The sequence below is a fragment of the Symsagittifera roscoffensis genome, chromosome 5, assembly GCF_963678635.1.
Source record: "Symsagittifera roscoffensis chromosome 5, txSymRosc1.1, whole genome shotgun sequence".
NCBI classification, from domain to species: Eukaryota; Metazoa; Xenacoelomorpha; order Acoela; family Convolutidae; genus Symsagittifera; species Symsagittifera roscoffensis.
Genome location: NC_087066.1, coordinates 52526536 through 52535111, shown reverse-complemented (window position 1 = coordinate 52535111; position 8576 = coordinate 52526536).

Genomic DNA, 8576 nt, shown 5'->3' with positions numbered 1-8576 from the left:
TTTTTGGAAGTTTTACCATTTTGTTTCGATACTCAAGACTTTCCTTGAATTGATACCAGAAATCAATATACAAGAATTTGTGTTCAATGCTCTTTTTTCCACGGTTGATAAATTTAGTGATGAGTTTTTTAATTAAATAATTCAAACGTTGATAATATTTCGCAGTACTGGACTTTCATTAATTTTCTTCTTAGATCAATTTTCAAAATAACAGAAAGTTAACAATGAAAAGAACAACTAGACAAAAATAGTTTTCTTAAAACCAAATTTTATTCAAAGTTCAAAAGAAGATTGATTCCTGTAGCTCAAATGAACAAATTTTTCCACGTGGGTTTTTAATTTGGAATTACTTTGACTAATTTGCGATGTTTAAAGCACATGAGATTTCTTTTTACAATTAGCTCATAGCAAATGCGGCGAACTAAACCAGATTCAAAAATTGGGCTGAAAGTTGCATGAAAAACGTTTGCGCTTTGCACTGGTAGGAACGTTGAATATGGTGTAACTTCAATCAAAAACATGCTTCACCTGCAACCATTTATCATAAAGATATGGGAGTTTGAAATTCGTTAATTGTCGTATTTGCCATAATGAACACCCTATATGTGTTTTTTGTCCTTTAAAAGCGTAAGCAACAAGTAAATTATTCCAATTGGGTTGAAGCAGGCAGCTTGACTTTCTCGTTATGATCGAAGACGCAAACCTATATCAGTTGGTACTTTACATAGCGTCGGAAGGGGGTAAAATGAAGAAACAAATTGAAAACACATCTTTTTTTTTCCATTTTTTGAGCTTTTGGTCATTTATTTTGAAATTCATTTTTTTGATGCTGATAGAGCGCAATCAAAACACTCAAGTTTTATTTTATTTGAACAGCGCCGTTGGTTTTTAAAACTGTTTCAAGCTGGACTTGGCTGAATTTTGAGTCGAAATTTCTTTTAGAAAATTTATCTCACTCAGCTGTCAACTGAGAGTCGAACAAAGAAAGAAAGAGAGAGTGAGCTATTTTCAAACACAAACAGATTCATTATTGCTCTGACTTTTGTAACAAAAGTAACGGAATATTTGTGCTTGGGTCGGGTCTTTTTTTTCAAACAAATTTCGATTTTTTAATTAGCCGTTTTTGACGAATTTTGAAAAATTCGTTCCAAAAGTCTTGTTGTCCTGAGCTTAAATTTGAAAAAATATTTTACCTGTGACCATTTTTCATAAAGTTATGGGGGTTTAAATATTGCCAATTTGGCCATTTTGGCCAATTAGGGACAATTAACGCCCGATATATTTCGCGCTATTAACGCGTAAGCGGAGATTTAATCCGTCTTAGAAATCGATGCAATTGGTTGAAGCAGGCGATTTGCCATAAATTATTTGTTGCTAGGAGTGAAATCTATCAGTTTGTACTTTATATGGCGTGCTGGGGGATCGTTATCAGAAAATTTTCAAATTCAGAAAAAAAAATAATTTTTTTAAATACCTTTATTTTCTTAAAAGGATCTTAAAAGGCAGTCGGAATATTCAAGGCTTCGCCCTGATACAAGCAGTCTTGTTTCAAGTTCAAAATCAAATACAAAACATAAAAATTGCGCCTAGCTGAATAAAAGTGAGGCTTCAATCACATTGCTTCAATCTTCAAATTTATAGTTTTCAGAATTTGGAAACTAATTTAAAAACGTGGCATCCTTTGTGAGGTCTTCGATAGAAGCCTTCACCTGGAGTGGGTTTTTTTCTTCAGAAAAATTTCGACTTTTTAACTTGCCATTTTTGACGAAACGTTTTTTATCATTCGAAAGCCATTGTTGCCCTGAGCTTAAATTTGAAAAAATATTTCACCTGTGATCATTTTTTGTAAGTTATGCGGGTTTTGAAGATTGCCATTTTGACCAATTTGGGACAATTAGGGCGCGATAATTTTTGCGCTATTAACGTGTATGCGGAGATTTAATCCGTCTTAGAAATCGTTCCAAATTGGTTCGTGGAAGCTTATATGCCACAATTGATTTTCTAATAGGAGCGAAATTTGTCTCTTTGTACTTAATATGGCGTGTGGGGTGATGTTTTTACGAAAAATCTAAATTTAAATTTTTTTTTATTACATTAAAATTTTTCATGTTATTACTGCTCCATCGACCTGAAAAGGCAGTCGGAAAATTCAGGGCTTCTTCCTGATACGTGCAGTCTTGTTACATTTTTGCATTGAGTGGTGGTGGCCTATAATTTTTTTTACAATTTAACCTATAGCGGATTCTTACTTGTCTGCTAAACGTGATTCCGGTAATTCCCCTTCACAATTTGTTTATAATTTTACTTAGTAAGTTTGGAGCACCAACTTGATCAGACCCTTGAGCGGAATTAAGAAAACATGAATTTGTTTTTCAAGATTTTCTTCGGGTGCGTCAGGTCGGCGTAAGCACACTAGCAGGGGTCTGACAAAAAGTTTGCTATAAACCTAAGTGACTTTTTTATTATTATTTTTAGTTGTTATACGAGCCATTTTTTGTAATATTTTAGTAATTTGCTGCCCTTGATAAACTAGTTTGATTTAAATTTATCAAGACAGTTTTTTAACCCAAAAGAATGGTTAATGTGATTTTGGGTCAAGCAAAATATTGTTATGTCATAGTAATATTTCAACTTCATGGGTGTGGTGTCTACAGTTAGTTAGATGCTAATCATGTCGTTCAAATTGGGTCGAAAGAAATTGATGAAGCGTTGTTTCAAAAGATAACTAAGGTAAATGATGCATTAAATAGTATTTGTTTTGCGGTTTAAAATTTACTAAAATAAAAATGACCTAGTTTAGAATTGTCAAGTTGGTTTTGTTTAGAGCCAATTATTGTTCTTTTGTTATGCTAGGTTTGAAGAGTACCGGAATGAGGTGGGTCGAACAGTGTCAGATTTTGATCAAAAAATCCTTGTCGGGAAGGCCTTATAGTAGAACACAAAGTCGAAACATAAAATTATGAAAGATCTTAAAAAACATAAGAATGTTTTTGTTCAAAAAATTTAGCCTAAAATTTGCTCTCAATCGAAAACCTTTTTGTCAGAGTAATAAGTTTAGCAACAAACACTCTAGAAAAATTGTTCAGCTAATTTTTTCCGACTTTCGAAGAAAATGCAATATTTATGCTTGGTGTGATTTTTTATATTCAGTTAAATTTGCCAAACGAAATAGTAGTTTTCAACAAAAAATTTTACACCCCACTGTAGATATCGGTTCTTGGGATAAAATTTACATAAATTTTTAACCTCCGATCAATTTTTATGAGGTTCTGTTGGTTTGAAAATTGCTAAACTGGCCATGTTTTGGACTAAAATATGCGTGCTTTGAAGAGTTCATTCATAATGCTGAGAGCGTAACGCGAATTATTTATGCGTGGCAAATAATCCCGCACAACACAAACGCTCTAAATTGGTTGATGCTAGCTAATCGGTGGCATTAAGTGCGTACGACTGACTCAAAATTTCACTCTTTGATATTGTCCAAATGTATATAGGTTTTCATAATTTTCGGGGTTTGGGAAATTAGACGACAAGGAAATTAAACGATCCGAAAATAACGGAATTTAGACAATAACTTGCATAAAATTTGTTTACAGACTTAAATTATCTTTTGGCTGAGTAAATACTGGTTGTTCAATTTAGACAATAAGTTGCGAGCAAATTGCGTGAATTTTGTTTACAGACTTAAATTAACCTTTGGCTGAAAAATTACTGGTTGTCCGTAAATTCCGTTTCTTTACGGTCACCTAATTTCTTGTCGTCTAATTTCCAAGGCCCCTTATTTTCTTTTCCCAAAAACTATTCGATATGAAAAAAGGGACAGTCGAATTTTGCCTGCGACGCTGAATTATTAGCCAAAACAGTCTTTGTAGTGCTTTGAGAGAGGTCGAGAAATAAATTTGATCGACCTAAAAAAAGGTCGACACACTTTTCGAAACTTTTTTTGAAAATCCGAGCCCCCCCCCCCCAAACCCCCCCCCCCCCCCACTGCCTTGAGAAAATCCTAGATCCGCCCCCTGCTGAAAATTTTTCATTTTGTCTCAGTTTTTATCCAATCAAAGTTGAATGGTAATAATCTGATGAGCCATTATTGTATTGTTTTTGCATACAAGAAAATTTTTTCCGAAGAAATAGTTAGATGGAGTTAGCAAAAAAATTACCGATTAGCATAAAGATAAAACTTTTAATGCAATAAAATGGTTAACAAAATATTTTATCCAGTGAAGTGAAACAAATGGCCGGTACAAGTTCATGAGGGGCTAGAAGTGGCGCTCAGTTGATCAAAGGAGTTAAGATGGGTTAGTAGTGTGTATTGTTTGAGATTCCTAAGTGGGTTATGCAGTAGTTGAATGCATTATGTGAGCTATAATTTTCTGTATTGGGCTCTCTCTGTCTGATGGGGTTGCCTCTATAAGTTTTCTTTGGATTGATAAAATTATTACACTGATCAATCAAGCAGTCAAGGTTAAATGCGTGTCTGAAAAACTTAGACATTTGTTAAGTTTTAAATAATGATAATAATCTGTCAATTAAACCTCATATGGCTTCTTAAGCGTAGTCAGTGTTGTGTACATGCTCCATGAACAAAATTATTTCCTAACATGGTATGAAAGTATTCGATGTAATTTTTTTAGGCAATCACGTGTCATTTTACCTTAAACTTCTTCTGTTAGTATGCAGTGGTTGTCGAACCAAAGTAAAACTAATTTTTATATCCAATTAAAGTATTGAAAAACTATCTCTATGAAACATTTCTAACTAACCAATCATGATCCATAACTAACATTTACAATTATTTGTATTGCTGAAACTACTTGTAGTTTCAGCACCAGAGCAGTTTGAATAAATCTTAGACTACAGTTCTTCTCCTTTTGGATGAACTCCAAGATCTAACTCGCAAAGACCAGTATACACTAGATCTATTGAGACTAGGAGATATAAGAGTAAGATTAAGACTGGTATTAGACTAAGAAGTTGCACGGACCTATCCGGCCGAAAATAAGATCAGAGAGCGTGACGAACAGACGGTGTACCTTATCTGAAATTACTCTATGAGTGACCATGCCCGGTCATAACGCAGTTGTTTGAAAATTGATGTGCTGTGATTTGTAATTGCTACGAATGTTTACAAACACAAGAAAACCAACCGCATGAATCAGAAAATCCCATGGTACTCAGACGAGATTAAACCCAGACTAAAACTGGACAAATTTCTCCTTTTAAACCCACTTCAAGTTTTATTGAAACCAGTTGAAACACTAAAAACTCAAAAAAAAACCTAAAACACAAATTTTTGCTTCTGATAAAATGACACAACCGAAAACGTAGAGAGAAAAAATAAAATCAAAATATAAAATAGAACAAAAAAAGAGTCTCTGCTCAAAGAAACGGTAAAATTACACTTCCTTCCGGCCTAACCCACCAGAATGACATCTCTCGAAGTACATGCGCCCACCATTTGCTACGACCCCGATCCTCAATTTTTGCTAAAAGTTGCTCCAGGATGAGCAACTTTTTAAAATAACCGAAACTAAACAATACGCTTCTCCAAAACAACTAATGAATATCATAACTAAAATTGATCTCACTAACAAGATATAGATTCAAACATGCAAGGTGAAAAAATTCTTAGAGCAAAATGAACAAGCAGCAAAGGTAGATGAGAAATCAATGAAATTCCGATCATGTAATTTCAAATCAATTGGTTTGTTGCCGTAGTCACAACCTTCACAGGATTTGAAGTATGGACCCAACATCGCAAAAAAGGAAGCCATTGAAGAAGAACAATGGCCACCTCGATGGTGACTTCACATACCGATCCTAGTCACTTGAAGTTTCTCACAAAAGAAGTCAAACTCCATCTTGCACTGAGTCTCGCTCTAGCTTAACGAAATCAACACAACATTGCATCAATCTGGAATCTTGACACGATCACTCAAGACGATCTAGGACAAACGAGACCCACTTCTGGAACACGAACAATTGTTCTCCTTCTCTCTACGAAGACAACTACACCCCTCCTTCCTTCATGCAGTCACTGCTTCAAAAGGGAACTACTCCAAAAACCAATAAGTCTCTCCATCCATCCTTCACTACAAAAGTCATTAAAACCTATAACTCTCTATCCAATTATATTATTGATAGAACTATCTCTATAAAATATTTCTAAATAACAAATCATGATCCCTAACTAACACATACAATTAATTGTAACGCTGAAACTATTCATAGTTTCAGCAACAGCACAAAATAAATATAACTTAGAAGACAGTTGTTCTCCTTCAAGATAGTTCCGGATATGTAACTGGCAAATACAAGTATACACTAGATATATTGAGACTAGGAGATATAAGAGTAAGATTAAGATTGGTATTAGACTGAGAAGTTGCACGAATCTAACCGGCCGAAAATAAGGTAGCGTGACGAACAGACGGTGTACCTTATCTGAAATTACTCTATGAGTGACCAAGCCCGGTCATAACTCAGTTGTTCGAAACTTGATGAGCTGTGATTTGTAATTGCTGCCGTTTTGTGAAGTTCAAGTGCGATCAGCTGCGTAAAACAAATCAAGGTGGATTTTTTTGCGTTGCTTGTAATGTTGGTAGATATACTGTTTTTTGTCTATCGTTGACCTAACTGTCGGTTGGTAATTTTTGTGCTGAGTCGATGATGTCAATTTGTCAGAGTTTGTTTTCAATTAGTTTTGTTTACGGTTGTGTAGTTCTTCAGGATATGTTGAGTTAGGTATATCTGTGGTGTTAGTTGAAGTTTCAGTTATTTTTACAAAAAAAGCTAAAAATGAGGTCTTTGAATTAATTTGGTTTTGCGTTGCGTTATTTGTCTTATAAATGGATTCTTTGCTCAAAGTCGAGTTTTTCTAGGTTTCTCATAGTTGAAAAAGATCCAGCAAAAAGAACCCTGTAAAAAAAATTTTCTACTTCGCCGGTTCGTTTTCTCCTTGGGTGCGTTTGCAAAATAATTGTTGCTCAAACTGCCAGTTTTTCTTGCCTTTTTCTTTTTTTAAAAATTTGGTAGATTTTAATCCTGTTCGATGCCTACAAAAAAGTTTAAGTTTTTTTCAGTTATAAGCCGCCGGTATCCAAATTTCGTTTTTCAATTTTTCCAGTGTGATCATACCCAAATCTACGAGCTATGGAAGTTATTCAAACTTATTTGGTTTCTTCAAAATTTCTACTAAGATAACTGTCTGAGCTTTGCTTTTGTGTCAAAAAACTTTGCTATTGTGACCAAAATGACTCAATTGTAGTCGAAAAGTTGCTGTGAATTTTTCTTTTTAAGCGAAAGTTTTTTGCTATATGGCTCGTGATACATGTTACTTCTGAGTGCCATGCAAGTTTTAATTAGAATCGGGTGGTTTGGCTACAACAATTTTTGTCTTTTGAGAATGCTAATTTTGTTTTTGATCTGACCATTGAAAATGGCGAGAAGCTTTGTATTCGTATGAGTTTTAGTTTTTGTTAATTTCCATGCAAAATCAAGAACCACGAATAACTATCAAAATGGGTTGGAAACCAAAATAATCATCAAAAGCACCATCAGAAACCACAAATAACCATCAAAACTTCATCTAATTAAATTTCATTCAGCCAAGCAGCATTATCAAAATTTTTCCGAGTTATTGGCAAACTGGCTTAAAATTTTTTATTTTTAGTTCAGTTGCTAATAAAGCGAGCGAAAAGGCTTACAAAAGCTTATTTATGCTTAATTTTAGCCCTGAAATTTTTGTTTTACGGAAGTTTTTGGGTGAAAATTATTTTCAATGACGACTATCACGATGGCGAACACGCATTTAAAAAGAGTGCCGACTGTTATTCTCTACTTCTTACTCTTCACTTAGCAAACAAGTTTGACCAGCCTCCTCTAATTGTCGACTGAAAAATAAAACGCAGGGTGTTTTTTAAATATTTTCTTAAAGAAAATTATAGCGAACTGTTATTTGATTAAAATTTGTCACGCAGTTTGCCAAAAGTATTCATGAATTTATAGGTTTGCTTTTGTTTGACAAGTTTTTTTAAAACCTCCGAACTGAAATTGTCGGCAGATGATTATTCTGTCTTTGATTCAAAGATTTTCATTTGCTACCTAATAACCAGAGCTGACACAAAAAATAATAATTTGGAAAAGTCAGATATGTCTTAAAAACAATTCGAGATAAAAATAGTTTTTTTTTGTCAAAATTGATATTGAATGCTTTATGTGGATCGAATGCTTTTCTGGATCAGTTCTATAAGTAGTTGATAGCATCATAAATGTTTTCAAGGCCTGCCTTGATTTTTTTAAATTCTATTCAATTTGATTTTGTGTTATAATGGGAATTATAAACTTAGAAAAATTCAAAAGTTTCTGCAGAAAAATTTGAAAATGAAAACTTTTCTGATTTTTTTGATAGATTTTTTAAAATCATTTTCGACCAAAACTGCTATCGAATTTGCTTATTTTAATATGACTGTCAAAAAAGCTTGCGAATACTTTAGTTTTATGTTCAGATCCCTTTATCACATCACTCAGAAAAAAACTAAACTAATTTGAAAAAAATTTTTTTTTTTTTTTTGTGT